Here is a 16,778-nt window from a genome sequence, read left to right as displayed (position 1 = left end):
AGCATCATATCATGGTAACTCCATAGAGATTAGCAGTGATCAGATTTATAAATTTATAGTAAGAGTCAGACTTGGGTCGATAAACTGCATGGATATTAAAGTGAATCTGAATTTTTTTGAAAAGATCATATTAGATTCATAGTAGGATCCATGGGTTAGATAGAGAGAGAAAGAGAGAGGGTAGAGAGATAGGAGAGAGAAAACTCTTTTTCTCTTTTCTTTTCTTTTCCTTTTCTTTTCTTCTTCTTTCTTTTCTTTTCTTCTTTCTTTTTCTGGCCGAACAAAGGAGGGACATGAGGGGGGGCTTGGTGGCTCGTGCTCTGACGAGGTATGGTGGCATGATCGGAGGTCCGACAGCAGTGATCGACGGACACAGGGCAAGGTGATGATGCACGAGTGGCCAGCGGCAAGGACCAATCAGCAGAAAATCATGAGAAAAACATCCAAAAATAGGGGTCCGCCCTTTTCTTTGAATTTTTTTTGATCATTGGCCGATCATCAATGGCCATAACCTTCGAAGAAGATAAATAGAAAGGTGGGGGTCACGAGCCAGGGGTGTAGCACCATGAGTGGCGGCGCCGGTGGCCGAAAAAGGAAGGGAGAAGGCTCGTTCAAAATAGAAAAAAATAGAAATTTTTCTTTTTATGGATTTTTTGATAAATCCGATGGCCGATGGGGGTGTACGATGCCATGAAAAAGAGAAAAAAAAGAGAGGAAGGAGGGCCGGGGCTTACCTCCGTCACTGGTGAGGTCTCCGATGAGGATTTAAGACAAACATGATAAGGGCATGCATGGCTTCAATGAGAAAAATTGAAAAAAATAAGAGGGAAGATCCTGTGCTCATCATGGCCGGCTTTAGAAGAGAGGAGAGGAGATTTTTATAAGACGGAGGGGAGGTCGAATCCTTCCCGAATTCGACTTCCTCTCCAATGAGGTCGCACGGAAGAAGACTCCCAGTGGGAGTCTTCAACGTTTTCTTTTTTTTCTCTTTTTTTTTCCTTTTCATGTCCTAAGATTCATGTAAGGGGGATGGAATTTTAGGGCTAGATATCACATATGAAATCGGTGTAGGAGTTGAGCCATTATATAAAAAATATGAGCTAATACCATCTTCCTTAAATTCCAAATGGTTACAACAAAACTCCTGACAATAAAACGTGGCATATAAGTTAATACCATTAATCACCCATTACCCACAATGACATCGTGGATCATGATTCTCCATGGTAGTTACCAGTTATTAAGATAATGTATCTTTCTTCCCTCTATAAAGAAAAGCACGAAGGACCCTCCGATAAGATTTTTAGAACATAAAAAAAGCATCCTCTTGCTACTTCTTTCTCATTGTTTCTAAAACTTCGGCTAACTTAAGTATCAGAGGATCTTCTATTAGAAAATCTTCGACAATTAAATTTTTATTTCAGATCCTAAGAGCACCCAGTCATCCTTGGATTATCACCGATACTGAATTACTCCTCGGACATGCACCGACCTCAGCTATTACTCCTTGATCCGAAGCCTTGCAACAATAGTTGATTTAATTGATAATATTTCAGAATTCTAATGGTTCAAGCCTAGCCAACTCCTAGAAGCACCGGACTCTAAGCAATTGCTGCAAGCTCATGCTGTTGGAGTGGTTCATGGACTTCACTTCATCGTGGTACAACTAAATATTGATTTCTTCAAATATTAAATATAACTAGCTTAGAACCCCATACGATATACAAGATGTATCATTTCTTAAAATAATATTTTATAAATTAAAAATCTAACATAACATAAAAGGCATCATAGATAATATCAAATATTCTAAATGAAAATATAAAGTCACATTATTTAAATAACATGATAGTAAGAAATAACATAATCATTTTTGTCATAAATTATTCCTTGAATCCTCATCATTAAGCATTTAGAATTTTGTTAAAACATAATAAAGTAACATAAAGCCAGATTGCTCCATTTTTGTCTTTTGCTTGTAACTATGCGATGCATGGAATATAATTTTTTTAAATATTATTTAATTTTATTTATTTATTTTATTATTTTTATTTTATATATATTTTAAAAACCTACAATGTCAATAAAATGAAATCTATGTCAAGAATTTTCTTTTATAAATGAGCTCTAATCTGACTTGTTTTTTAAAACGGACTTTCGTCCCATATTTCTTCTGAACAATAATGTTCTTCTATTGATTAGATTATCTAAGATAGGCAAAGCGATCATATTTCAATATGAATATATGGCTGGCATGTATTAGTTGGAAATACATACCTTTGTACTTGATGGAAGTAGCAGTCTAAGTGCATAAGAGCTCTCATTAAGCTTCTCTCAACACTTGCTATGGTCATAGGTCAGGTTGGGTGCGTTACATTGGTGAGGAAGTAGATGTCGATCGCATGTCCTTATCGCATAAGAGAATGACCGGATTCTCAGGCCAGGTGGGGCTCACGTTTGGAGTTAGGGAAAATATGAACACCTTCGACTTAACAGATCACTTGTGCCTCCATTTTTGGCTATCCCAAATACCTGGCAAAATAAGCCGAAAACAGATGTCAAAGGGAGGCTTTGCAATGCGATCGAAGAGGAGAGAACGAAGGGAGATGATGAGAAGCCACTCCCTCCCCTCCTCTTCCTTCATCTTCTCCTCTCCCTTCTCCCCACCACCGCTATAATCCTTGCGTATCATGAGCAAAACTTGCCAACCTCTTCCCTTTAGAAGGAGATCATGGCTCTCAACTTTTTCCTTGACCCCTCTAATGCCCAGAAGAGCACTTGGAGTTGGACGACGATGCCTTTCTACGACCGCCGAAGTGGCGGTGGAGCCGTCGGAGGATGGGCGAAGATCTTGTCTTCTTGGTAGCCAAAGAAGGGGATACCCACATCCGCCTCAACCTCGTCGCCACGTCCACCACCACCATGGCGGCACCCCCTTCAAAGTCTGCACGACGGTGGCCCGGACGGTAGCGGAGGATGGATTGGAGCCGCCGCCCATGTCCACCTCCATGAATAAAAATCACAGAAGACTCCACCAAGTTCGGAGCCGAAACCAAAGCCATCTATGAGCGCAGAGGGGGCCTGGAAGCCGTAGTCGTACTTCTTGTAGGGGTACTCGCAGACAAATTCGTCATGGGGTTGAGTGCCGGCTTGCTGGGGGGCGATGTGGACGTAGGAGAGGGGGGCGGCGAACAGAGCCACACTAGTAAAGAAGCAGATGAGCGTCATGACCGCCTGTTTTGGACCAGAGGGAGAGCATCAACCCATTCGACGCCCATACAAAGCGGCCCAACAGGAAGCTTTGGCAATCGCTGTTGTTTCCACGCAGCTAGCTCCCTCCCCTCCTCCCAAAAGCTCACGTGACCTCCGTTTATATATATATATATATATATATATATATATATATATATATATATATATATATATATATATATATATATATATATATATATATATATGATATATCCATGTGTCAAGCAAGTCGTCGGAGACCACACGCCTCGACCCACGAAGTATTGTCCGCTCTGGCTAGGTCCAGACGGGGAGCATTGCCCCGTGGTCCCTACCGGAGGCGAGTCCCCCAGCGTTACGCAGACGGCCTCACGGTTTTGTCCTTACCTTCGACGGAAAAAGGTGCCTCGTGAGGAAAGGTGTGCCCGTATCCCTCTTAAGCACATGACACTTCAGAGTTTGCCCGATGTGGGACTATTAAGGGAGGTCCCCTCACAGCCTACCCACAACATAGCCCCCCACTCTGGAGGGGCATGTGCTGTGAGCAGGGGGTGGGTGACCCCTACCTGGCACGCCACTGATGTGTCCATGTGTCAAGCAGGTCGTCGGAGACCACACGCCTCGACCCACGAAGTATTATCCGCTCTGGCTAGGTCCGAACGGGGAGCATTGCTCCGTGGTCCCCACCGGGGGTGAGTCCCCCCAGCGTCACGCAGACGGCCTCACGATTTTGTCCTTACCCTCGGCGAAAAAAGGTGCCTCGTGAGGGAAGGTGTGCCCGTATCCCTCTTAAGCACATGACACTTCAGAGTTTGCCCGATGTAGGACTATTAAGGGAGGTCCCCCCACAGCCTACCCACAACAATATATATATATATATATATATATATATATATATATATTTATCATACTTTAAATTCGAGACATAACACAGTCATATTATCAAGGGATGCAGTCTTTGATAACACGAAGCTACATTCATTTTTTTAGTTATAATAATAAATATATTATAAATAAAAAAATAAAAAGATTCAATTCAAATTCTTAATTAAATCAAAACTGGTTCAGAACATCTAAATTCAAAATCAAATACATATCTATATTTCAAAATTTATAATTATTTACTATAAATTTGTGATCATCAAATAACTAAACTTCAACTACAAAATTTTCAAGCTTACTTCGTAGATCTCCAAATCTGAATTTTCTTTGCCGGTCCTAATCTTATTCTTCTATATAAAAAATAAAAAATAAAAAAATATGAGTTATACTAGTCCAGTAAGTAGAACTTGTACTTCCTTATCGGATCAAGCATAAGTTTTTTATGATAATGTACTATTTAAAAAATAATAAATAATATAAAATAAAATATTTCATAGAATATATAATAAAATAAGTCATAAACCAATCATGCATGCATAAATCATGAAAATTTTAATAAACATATTTTGTAAATCATTCTTGTCATGTGTCCATATTATATTTCTAAATCTTGCTTACAGATATTCATGCTATGGTCACTTTATACCCGTGACAGGGCCAGTGTTCTTAATTGACAAGTTCATATTTTGTATGTCAACTTTATACCCGCTGGCAGAGCCTGTATTCTTATGGATGCTAGCTCCGGATGTCGATCTTTTCGAAGGAATTCATTCATGGCTATTTGGAAGCCTTTAAAATTTTTATATCTTTTTCTTAAAACATACATATACATAGATAGAAAATAATAAAATCTATCCTTCATAATCATACTATTTTTATAAAACACATTCATGGAATCAATGCTCATAATAAAATATAATTTTTTATATCACATATGTTGATCTTTATTTTATAAAAATATAATTTCATCAATAAAAGATCATATACATGAAAATCATGAAGATTTAAAAAATAAATAAGGAGCGTAAGATCCACTTACCTCGATCATCCTAGATCTTTAGTCTTTCTTAAATGAATCAGATAATCCTATTTAAAATATTAAATTAGGATCAATTTTTATTTCATAAATTTAATAAAATTAAATACTAACAGAAAGTGGTTGACGGGTGACCAGTCCGATAGACCATCCGGATACTGAATCGTTTCAGGGTCATCTTACTGAGGTCAACATAGGTCCCCATAAGAGGAAAAGATGGTCCGATACGGGATCTATAGGTCTTCTTAGAGAGAGAAAGTAGAGAGAAATTTTAGAGAGAAAAAGTAGAGAGAAAAATTTTAGAGAGAGAAAATAGAGAGAAAAGAGAGGGAAAGAGGGAGAAAGAGGGGAGAGAGAAAATCCTCTTGATGTGCAAGACTTAAAATTTGTAAATAAAACCGCAAGCGCACAGTGTGCAGAGTAGCACGACCAGCGAGTACGGATCGATCCCACAGAGACTTGGTTTAAAAATGATTTTAAAATCTATGCTCAAGTGAGCTTTAACGAAAATCGAAAATCGAAAGTTGTTTGCTAAAGACAATAAGATTAAGGATCTAGGGTTTTTGAATCCACTAGATCTAGATTAGAAAATTCTACCTAGAATTTTTCTTATTGATCCTAACGACTACTCCTCTTGTCTTTTCCAAGCATAGATTATGAAGGGACTAAGGTCCAACGATAACCCATCAAGATTCTTTACAGGGGAGTAGTAACCAGGATCCCTTAGGGTTTTCTCCTCCTATGCACTGAATCAAGCATGAACTATGAAGGAACTCTGACCCAACTATAGTTCATCAAAAATTCTTGGCAAAAGAGGAAGAAAAAGAAACCCTAAGAAAAAGAAAGAACCCTATGTAAAACCTCTACTCATGATCTAGCTTCATCGCAAACCCTAGAAGGGATGCTTAGCTAGACATGATCTAAATCTACTTGTAAAATTTAAATGCAAAAAAATAAACTATCCTAATTTCATAAATTAAACTATCCTAATTGCATAAATTTAAACTGCATAATTTAAACTAACCTAATTGCATAAAATTAAATTGCATAAATTAAACTATCCTAATTGTAAGAAAAATAAATTGCATAATGTAAAGAGATAAAATTGCATAAAAATAAGATTTTATATATAAAAAAAATTTATTACAAAAATCTCAAAGCTCGAGGCTTGAGAAGAAAGCTAAAAACCCCACTATCTAGGGTTACAAGCTTGATCGGAAGACCAGACTCCCTAAAACAAGGGCCTTTGGGGGCTTTTTATAGGCATTTGGGGGTTATAAGGTTTTTCAAATTTTAGATGTGGGACTAAGAGATTTTAGAGGGCTGTTAGGAGGGTTTAGGAGCTCAAATCTCACTCAAAAAGCACTTAAATCCATCAAGAAACCCTAGAAATTATTTCAGCCGTCCGATCTTCATCTAAAGGATCCAATTCATCTAATAAATCAAGCCGGAAGCGATTCTGGGCCGTCGGATCATGATCTAGGTGAAGCGCTGTCGTTGGATCACGCTGCAGAGATAGGATCAGGTCAGATGCATTGCGGACCGTCCGATCAAGGTGCTAGAAGATTTCGTCCGTTGGATCGCGCTGCAGAAGGATCCCGTGTTGTCCTAGTGTTTATTGATTCTTGCAATTGCCTTGATTATGGTTGGATCTTGACCGGCTGCGATGGTGGCCGTCCGATGGCCCAAAAATGTAGAGCGTTGGATCTTGATCAGAGAAGATCGGACCATTGAGTGATGTGAAGTTATCAGGTTGCCCTTCGGACCTTCTTCTCTCTTCTCATGAGCCCTGGATCGCGTGCGTGGATCGGGCTTGCGATGCATTGCAGTGAGCCGAGACTCGCTGATTGGCTGGTTTATGGTGCGCCGATGGGTCCATGGTCCAGGCGCCTGTTGCTGTGGACCAGGCGGCTAACCAGATCACCAAATCAGTTGATTTTTGACCAATTTTGACCTGATTTGACTCGGATTTGATCCAATTGAGTCTTTTTTCTTCATTCTTCAATTTCTGAGTCAATTTAACTCCGTTTTGCGTATAATTTACGTCGTTGAAATCCTCTTTCCTTGTTCTTTCTATTGATGACCTCTTCTTCTGCAAAATATAATAACAAGTATCAATTTTCTAATAAAGTTAGATAATTTAGATATTAATTGATACTTTTTATGTCAATTTGTGACATAAATCACACCCTCCAACTTAATCATTGCTAGTCCCTTAGCAATGTACCAAAATAAGATCATATTCCAAAAAGATCCTTCCTTTGTAAATTAATTTAAGATCGAAATTCAAGAAGTTTTCTAGTATTACTAAGTAATGAGCTTCGAATTAGAATCGGTAGTCAGTCTACTTAGGAGCTTTCTTAGAGTACACTTAAAGTTTTATAGCACTTGTGTGAGTGATAACTAACTTAGTATTTCAGTATTAACTTGTACAGGCCAATTGTATCATTTTTCATAACTTAGTTCGATTAATTTTTTATACACCCCAGATTAAACAAAGAACTAAGGTAGCTTTCACACTGTTTTTTTTTTTTTTTTTTTTTTGTTGAGCATCCTGGCCTTCCCACCATCGTTTGATGCGAATCTCAACACTTGACTTAGGTGAAGAGACCCGGTTACTAGGCTTAGGGCAATCCACATTTACTCTGTGTTTTTTCATTTTATTTCAGGCAGGTAGCTCTTTCCTTAAATTCAAATTTCTTCAATTGAGGTGTAAAAAAAATTATCTAATTTAAATAATACTCAAATCCTTAATTGGCCTTACAATTAACACCTACTTTACCTTGTTAGTGTGCATGTGCAATTGGAAGTGCTAATAGTCTTTAAATGACCTAGGCTACCAAGAGTCTAACCAGCTAATCTTCTCCGTGACTCACTACATTTATTAGCAAATACTTTCTAACTTACTCTTATTTCTTTTCTAGATTAATTTATTTCAATTTTTTTTTTGCATAAAAATAAGATTTTATAAAAAAATTTTAATATATTAAATGCAAGAAATAACTCATAGTGGAAGGAAAAAGAAATGATAACACCTGATTTTGTTCAAGCTCTCTCCCCAACTTGACCGATATTGTCTCCAATGGAGTTTATCTAATTTATTTGTCCTAAGCAAACTGAAAATAAAGAAAGAAATAGAAATTAAATAAGCTGGGTTGCTTCCCAGAAGCGCTAAGTTTTATGTCTTTAGTCAGACCAAACCTCGAAGTAATTTAATCAGAATAAGTTGGTTCATAAAGAACCATGGCATCTTCAACAGTCTCGACAGGTAATTTCAAGAATGGTTTTAATCGTTGACCATTAACTTTAAAGATAACACCATTACTTGGGTTTTCTATCTCAACAGCTCCGTGTGAAAAGACTTCTTTTACTAAAAATGATCCTGTCCATCTAGACCTAAGCTTTCCTGAAAACAGATGTAATCTAGAGTTATATAAGAGCACCTTTTGTCTGATATTGAAAGTTTTTCTCATAATTGATTGATCATGAAATGCTTTGGTTCGTTCCTTGTATATCCTTGCATTTTCATAGGCTTCATTTCTAAGTTCTTCTAATTCATTCAACTGAAGCTTCCTATGGTTTCCAGCATCGTTCAAATTTGTATTTAGTTGTTTGATGGCCCACATGGCTTTGTGTTCTATCTCAATAGGCAAGTGACATGGTTTACCAAACACAATCTTATAAGGAGACATTCCTAGATTGGTCTTGAAAGTGGTTCGGTATGCCCAAAGTGCATCAATTAATTTCAAAGACCAATCCTTTCTATTGGCACTAACAGTTTTTTTCAGGATCTGTTTGATTTGTCGGTTTGACACTTCAACTTGCCCACTAGTTTGAGGATGATATGGTGTGGCCAATTTATGGATGACATTATACTTTTTCATCAATGTTGCAAAAGGTCGGTTATAAAAATGGGTTCTCCGATCACTAATGATTGCCCTAGGAATACCGAAACGGGAGAGAATATTTTTTTTAAGAAATTTAATGACCATTTTGCTATCGGGTGTTCTACATGCAATTACTTCTACCCATTTTGAAACATAATCAACTACTACTAGAATATATTCATTTCCAAAGAAATTTGGAAATGGTCCCATGAAATCAATCCCCCAAACATCAAAAACTTCAACTACCAAGATTGGGTTGAGTGGCATCATGTGTCGCTTGGTGATTCGACCCATTTTCTGATATTGAGTACAACTTTTACAATATTCATGAGCATCCTTAAACAAATTGGGCCAATAAAAATCACATTGGAGAACCTTAGCAGCAGTTTTCTTAGACGTGAAGTGACCCCCACATGCTTGATCATGACAAAAAGATAAAATATTCATGACTTCGTTATCTGGGATACACCTTCTAATAATTTAATCAGGACATTGTTTAAAAAGATAAGGATCATCCCAAATGAAATACTTCACTTGGGCAAAGAATTTATATTTATCCTGCTTAGTCCAATGAGAAGGTATCTTACCTATGGCTAAATAATTTACAATATCAGCAAACCAAGGTTCAGTAGACACAGACATGAGTTGCTCATCTGGGAAAGATTCATTGATGGGTGGTTCACTAGATGGTGCGACTGAAATTCAGGATAAATGATCTGCTACAACGTTCTCAGTGCCTTTCTTGTCTCTAATTTCTAGGTCAAATTCTTGAAGGAGCAAAATCCATCTGATTAAGCGTGCTTTGGCATCTTTCTTTGCTAGGAGATGTCTAATGGCTGAGTGATCGGTGTAAATAATGGTGTGGGTCCCAACCAAATAAGATCTAAATTTTTCTAAAGCAAAGACAACGGCAAGAAACTCCTTCTCAGTTGTGGTGTAGTTAAGCTGCGCATCATTTAAGATTTTACTTGCATAATATATCACTCTAGGCAGCTTATTTATCCGTTGACCTAAGATTGCACCCACCACATGATCGGACGCATCACACATTAATTCAAATGGTTCAAACCAGACAAGAGGATGAATGATTGGAGCTGATACAAGTGCTTTTTTTAGAAATTCAAAAGATTTCAAGCACTCATGAGTAAATTCAAATTTGGTATCCTTTGCCAAAAGATTAGTCAGTGGATGTGCTACTTTGCTAAAGTTGGCAATAAATCTTCTATAGAATCCAGCATGATCTAAAAATGAACGTATTTCTTTCACAGATTTAGGTGGTGGAAGACTTGCAATTAGATCTATTTTAGCCTTGTCCACTTCAATCCCCTTTTTAAAAATGACATGGCCAAGAACTATTCCCTGTTTGATCATAAACTGATATTTTTTTCAGTTGAGAACTAAGTGCTTCTCCTTACATCGTTCTAGAACTAATTGCAGGTGATTCAGACACTCGGAGAAGATTACGTCAAAAACAGAAAAATCATCCATAAAAATTTCTAGAAATCATTCTATCATATCTGAAAACATGCTGATCATGCATCTCTGAAAGGTTGCCGGTGCATTACATAGTCCAAAGGGCATTCGTCTATAGGTAAAAGTACCAAATGGACAGGTGAATGTAGTCTTTTCTTGATCTTCAGCGGCTATGAGGATCTGGTTGTAACCGGAGTATCCATCAAGAAAATAGTAAAACTCTTGTCCGGCTAGTCTTTCCAACATTTGATCAATAAATGGCAAAGCAAAGTGATCTTTTCTTGTCGCAGCATTCAACTTTCTATAGTCTATACAGACCCTCCATCCCGTTTGGGTCCTAGTTGGGATAAGTTCGTTTGCATCATTTTGGACCACTGTTACCCCAAATTTCTTGGGTACTACTTAAACTGGGCTTACCCAAGAGCTATCAGAAATAGGATAAATTATTCCACTATCTAGGAGTTTCAGAATCTCCTTTTTAACTACATCCTTCATAGCTGGATTAAGCCTTCTTTGGGCTTCTCTTGTTGGTTTAGCCTCTTCCTCTAAGTATATTCTATGTTGAACTATAGAAGGGCTTATTCCTTTGATATCTGCTATGGTCCAACCTATTGCTTCTTGATTTGCTTTTAGAACTGACACTAACTCCTCCTCTTGCTTGGGATCTAGGTCTGATGCAATAATTACAGGCAAAGTTTCTTTGGGTCCTAGATATGCATACTTGAGATGTTCTGGGAGGGGTTTCAGTTCTAAAATGGGTGCTTCCTCTATCGATGGTTTAGATGATGATTTCACCATCTCAATGATTGGTTCAGTAGGAAGTGTCGATTCTTGATTAATCTGATTTTTTTTAAGTATTTCATTGACATCCTCAGACTCATGGATTAACCAGGGGTTAGACTCTAGATCGACTTCATCATCACTAATGTCAATGGATTCATAAATACCATCTTGGACTACATTGACATCAGCATTAGAAGAGGATTCCTGTTCTAAGTTAAAAACATTAAGCTCAATGGTCATATTCCCAAAGGATAACTTTATTAGACCATTTCGACAATTGATTTCAGCATTGGCCGTAGCTAAGAATGGTCTTCCTAAAATGACAGGTATATGTCCTTTAGGATTCGCAACTGGCTCAATCTCTAAAACAATAAAATCTACAGGGAAAATAAAATTTTCAACCTTTATCAGAACATCCTCGACCATTCCCTTAGGGATCCTGAGAGATCTATCGGCTAACTGTAATGTGATCCCAGTAGGTTGAAGTTTTTCTAATCCTAGTTGTTCATACACCGAATATGGAAGGATATTCACACTAGCTCCTAGATCTAGCAAGACCTTTTTTATATTGGTTTCTCCAATAACACAAGAAATTGTTGGAGCTCCATGGTCCTTATATTTAATTGGCACATGGCTAGATAGGTATGAACTGACACTTGCAGCCAAAAATGCTTTCTTTGGTACATTAGTGGTCCTTTTCCTAGTGCAAAGATCTTTTAAAAATTTGGCATAAGTTGAAACCTGATGGATTATATCTAAAAGAGGAATATTAACTTGGACTTGTTTAAATACCTCTAAAATTTTGTCTAAATGTTCAGATTTATTGGATTTCAGTCTATTTGGAAAAGGAGCTCTAGGACTTTTAAGTACTGGACTAGGTGAATTTTCAGTTTCTGGTGCTTGAGGTTGAAAGGTAGTAGTTTTAGAAGGTGACTCGGCAGATGAGTCCTCTATATCATCAAGTGCAACTACCTTATTGTCTATTTATTTTTCCGATCTTAAGGTATGAATGGTATTTATGTCATTAACTTGGTTTCCTTGTTGGGGTCGTGGACCATTTTGGTTCCTAGGATTTGGCTCAGGTTGGCTAGGTAACCTACCATGTTCTCGTTCACTAATGGTTGAAGCCAGCTGACTTACTTGCATTTCCAGACGGGCTATAGCTTGGGTGTTATTATTTATGAGTTGACCCGTGATTTGCATAAAGCTGGTATGTGTCTTCATCATGGCTTCTAGGCTTTTCTCCAAAGAGGTAATTTTCTTGTCATTATCATGGAAGCCTGGCAGGTTGTTCATCACTGGGTTGGACCTTAGATTTTGCTGATTGAAATTTGGATTGCCTACATTAGGATTCTGGGACCATGAGAAATTCGGATGATTCCTCCAACCTAGGTTATATGTGGGTGCATAAGGATTGTTCAATGGTCCTTGATAGGTGGCATTCACCTGTGCACACTCATTCGAGTAGGAACATTCTTCTAAGACATGGTCTGGTGCATTGCACCCTTTACACATGGGTGCAGATATTTGATTTACATTGGCTGGTCTCTGTAATTCTAAGGCTTCCAATCTACGTGTTAAGGTTGCAATCTTGGCCTCTGATGCTAGGGTTGGTTGAATTTGATGTATTCCTCCTCTTGAAGGTGTAGCTTTATCAGGTTCCCTAGTTGTTTTCCACTGTAAATTTTTTTCGGCTAGGTCTTCTAAGAATTGCCAAGCTTCAGTAGTTTCTTTGTCCATAAATTGGCCTTGGCACATGGACTCTAGCATGGTTCTTGAGTTTGAATCTAACCCCTCATAGATGATCTGGCATAGTCTCTAAGTTTCTATTCCATGGTGTGGGCATTGGGTCAAAAGATTCTTGAAACGATCAAAGTACTTCCAAAATGATTCACCAGCTAGTTGGTAAAATTGATTTATTTCATTCCTAATCCTAGCTGTTTTATGATGGGGGAAATACTTTTTCAAAAATGTTCTCACAAAGCCCTCCCAGGTAGTGACAGAATGGTTTGGCAGACTATAAAGCCACTTCTTAGCATTATCCTTAAGGGCAAAGTTGATTAATCTAAGTTCGACCTCATCCTCTGTTAATTGCAGTTTCATAGTTGTACATACCTCCTCAAATTCTCTAATAAATATATAAGCATCCTCTAATCCTGTGAATTTTGGAAGCATATTTATGATTTGAGGTTTGATTTCAAAATTGTTAGCTGTGGGTTGTGGCAACCTGATACAAGATGGTTGGATGGAGCCAACTGGATAACACAAATCCTTAAGGGTCATGGGTTGGATTGGTTCAGCCATTGGAACAACAGGAATTGACTCAATTCTAACTAGACGACCCGACACTCTTCTCCACACACGAGGTGTACGGTTCTCGATGTTTATATAATTTTTTTTTATAAAATTTTTTATGTATAAGAAAAAGAAAGAGAAAAAGTTCTAAAGAGAAGATCCTAAGGAGTCCTAAATCTAAAGAAAAGTAACCAAATTAATTTAAATTTTAATAATTTTTTTTTCAAACAAGTGAAACAATAAATTAAACTCAATCTATCTTAGGGTTAACCTAAATCTAGACAGCTCCTAACTGTTCCAAGATGACCCTTCAAGCCTTCCAAGTGGAGATTGATCAACTAGTTAGCCAGGTAAGTATAAGAGGTGGGAGGTTCACTCATCGTTGCCTTTCTAGACACCAAACGAGTTGGCCAGGCCAGCAACTGAACCAATTTAACAAACCACCCTCAGGGACTTGCCTAGATACCAACTAATCAAACAACTCAAACTTGGTAGAACTCTTAGGGTTCCTTGTCCTATTGAGCTCGAATTCCTTAAGGTTGACGTCTAATTGATTTTAAGATTAAAGATCTAGGTAATACAATATGATGGAGATGGTTTTTGGGCTAAGGAAGGGTAATGAAATCCCTACCTTATCTTGTTAATGGGTTGATGCCCTTAGATTAATTATGAAAATACAAATGCAAATAAACAAGATGACCAAGAATGTAAAAGATTTTAATTTAGATTTTTTTTTTAATTTTGATATTTTACTTCACGATTATGAAATATCTTTTATTTTGTTTTATATTTTTTTTTCAAACAAATTCAAATGATTAGATCAAAAAGGAAAAGTAATTAACTAAAAATAATAAAAGAGAAATTAGAAGCGTACCTGAGTTTTTCAGCAATCACCAACTAAATCTAGAAACCTAAAGGAAAAAGAAAGAGAGTTATAAAGCACGAAGAACAAATATTTGAAAATAATTTAAAACGCCAAATCCCCGGCAACGGCGCCAAAAACTTGATGTGCAAGACTTAAAATTTGTAAATAAAACCGCAAGCGCACAGTATGCAGAGTAGCACGACCAGCGAGTACGGGTCGATCCCACAGAGACTTGGTTTACAAATAATTTTTAAATCTATGCTCAAACGAGCTTTAACGAAAATCGAAAATCGAAAGTTGTTTGCTAAAGACAATAAGATTAAGGATCTAGGGTTTTTGAATCCACTAGATCTAGATTAGAAAATTCTACCTAGAATTTTTTTTATTGATCCTAACGACTACTCCTCTTGTCTTTCCCAAGCATAGATTATGAAGGGACTAAGGTCCAACGATAACCCATCAAGATTCTTTACAGGAGAGTAGTAACTAGGATCTCTTAGGGTTTTCTCCTCCTATGCACTAAATCAAGCATGAACTATGAAGGGACTCTGACCCAACTGTAGTTCATCAAAAATTCTTGGCAAAAGAGGAAGAAAAAGAAACCCTAAGAAAAAGAAAGAACCCTATGTAAAACCCCTACTCATGATCTAGCTTCATCGCAAACCCTAGAAGGGATGCTTAGCTAGACATGATCTAAATCTACTTGCAAAATTTAAATGCAGAAAAATAAACTATCCTAATTTCATAAATTAAACTATCCTAATTGCATAAATTTAAACTGCATAATTTAAACTAACCTAATTGCATAAAATTAAATTGCATAAATTAAACTATCCTAATTGCAAGAAAAATAAATTGCATAATGTAAAGAGATAAAATTACATAAAAATAAAATTTTATATATAAAAAAAATTTATTACAAAAATCTCAAAGCTCGAGGCTTGAGAAGAAAGCTAAAAACCCCACTATCTAGGGTTACAAGCTTGATCGGAAGACCAGACTCCCTAAAACAAGGGTCTTTGGGGGCTTTTTATAGGCATTTGGAGGTTATAAGGTTTTTCAAACTTTAGATGTGGGACTAAGAGGTTTTAGAGGGCTGTTAGGGGGGTTTAGGGACTCAAATCTCGCTAAAAAAGTACTTAAATCCATCAAAAAATTCTAAAAATTATTTCAGCCATCCGATCTTCATCTAAAGGACCCAATTCATCTAATAAATCAAGCCGGAAGCGATTCTGGGCTGTCGGATCACGATCTAGGTGAAGCACTGCCGTTGGATCACGCTGCAGAGATAGGATCAGGTCGGATGCATTGCGGACCGTCCGATCAAGGCGCTGGAAGATTTCGTCTGTTGGATCGCGCTGCAGAAGGATCCTGTGTTGTCCTAGTGTTTATTGATTCTTGCAATTGCCTTGATTACGGTTGGATCTTGACCGGCTGCGATGGTGGCCGTCCGATGGTGCAAAAATGTGGAGCGTTGGATCTTGATCAGAGAAGATCGAACCATTGAGTGATGTGAAGTTACCAGGTTGCCCTTCGGACCTTCTTCTCTCTCCTCGTGAGCCCTGGACCGCACACGTGGATCGGGCTCGCGATGCGTTGCGGTGAGCCGAGACTCGCTGATTGGCTGGTTTATGGTGCGCCGATGGGTCCATGGTCCAGGCACCTATTGCTGTGGACCAGGCGGCTAACCAGATCACCAAATCAGTTGATTTTTGACCAATTTTGACCTGATTTGACTCGGATTTGATCCAATTGAGTCTTCTTTCTTCATTCTTCAATTCCTGGGTCAATTTAACTCCGTTTTGCGTAAAATTTACGTCGTTGGAATCCTCTTTCCTTGTTCTTTCTATTGATGACCTCTTCTTCTACAAAATATAATAACAAGTATCAATTTTTTAATAAAATTAGATAATTTAGATATTAATTGATACTTTTTATGTCAATTTGTGACATAAATCACCTCTCCTTCTTTTTTTTTTCTTTTTCTTCTTTTTTCTTTTTTTTTCCTTCTCTTCTTCTTTTCTTCTTTCTTTCCTCTTCTTTGGCCGTATAGAGGTGGGACATGAGGGACATTGCCCATGGTCCGACGGGATGCGACGGCATGGTCGGTGGTTCGGTAGCGGCGGTCGACAATAGTGGGGCAAGAGATGGCCGGCGATGAGGTTCGGTCAGCAAAAAATTAAAGAAAAAAATAAAAAAATAGGGGACCGCCCCCTTTCCTTGGATTTCTCTAATCATTGACCGATCACCGACGGCCATGACCTTCAAAAAAAATAGGTAGAAGGGTGGGAGTCCAAACCTAAGGGTGAGACACCATAAACGACGG

At 37.8% G+C, this 16,778-nt stretch overlaps 1 non-coding gene across 1 annotated transcript; it reads left to right on the top strand.

Annotated features, from left to right (window-relative positions):
• The first annotated feature begins 13,120 nt into the window (after positions 1-13,120).
• On the top strand, positions 13,121-13,227 carry LOC140859536 (small nucleolar RNA R71). The gene has a single exon (XR_012143073.1). It is a non-coding gene; the product is annotated as a small nucleolar RNA R71 (small nucleolar RNA).
• Positions 13,228-16,778: the final 3,551 nt, after the last annotated feature.

Source organism: Elaeis guineensis, chromosome 7, assembly GCF_000442705.2.
Source record: "Elaeis guineensis isolate ETL-2024a chromosome 7, EG11, whole genome shotgun sequence".
Taxonomy (NCBI): domain Eukaryota; kingdom Viridiplantae; phylum Streptophyta; class Magnoliopsida; order Arecales; family Arecaceae; genus Elaeis; species Elaeis guineensis.
This window is presented reverse-complemented; position numbering and strand designations above follow the sequence as displayed.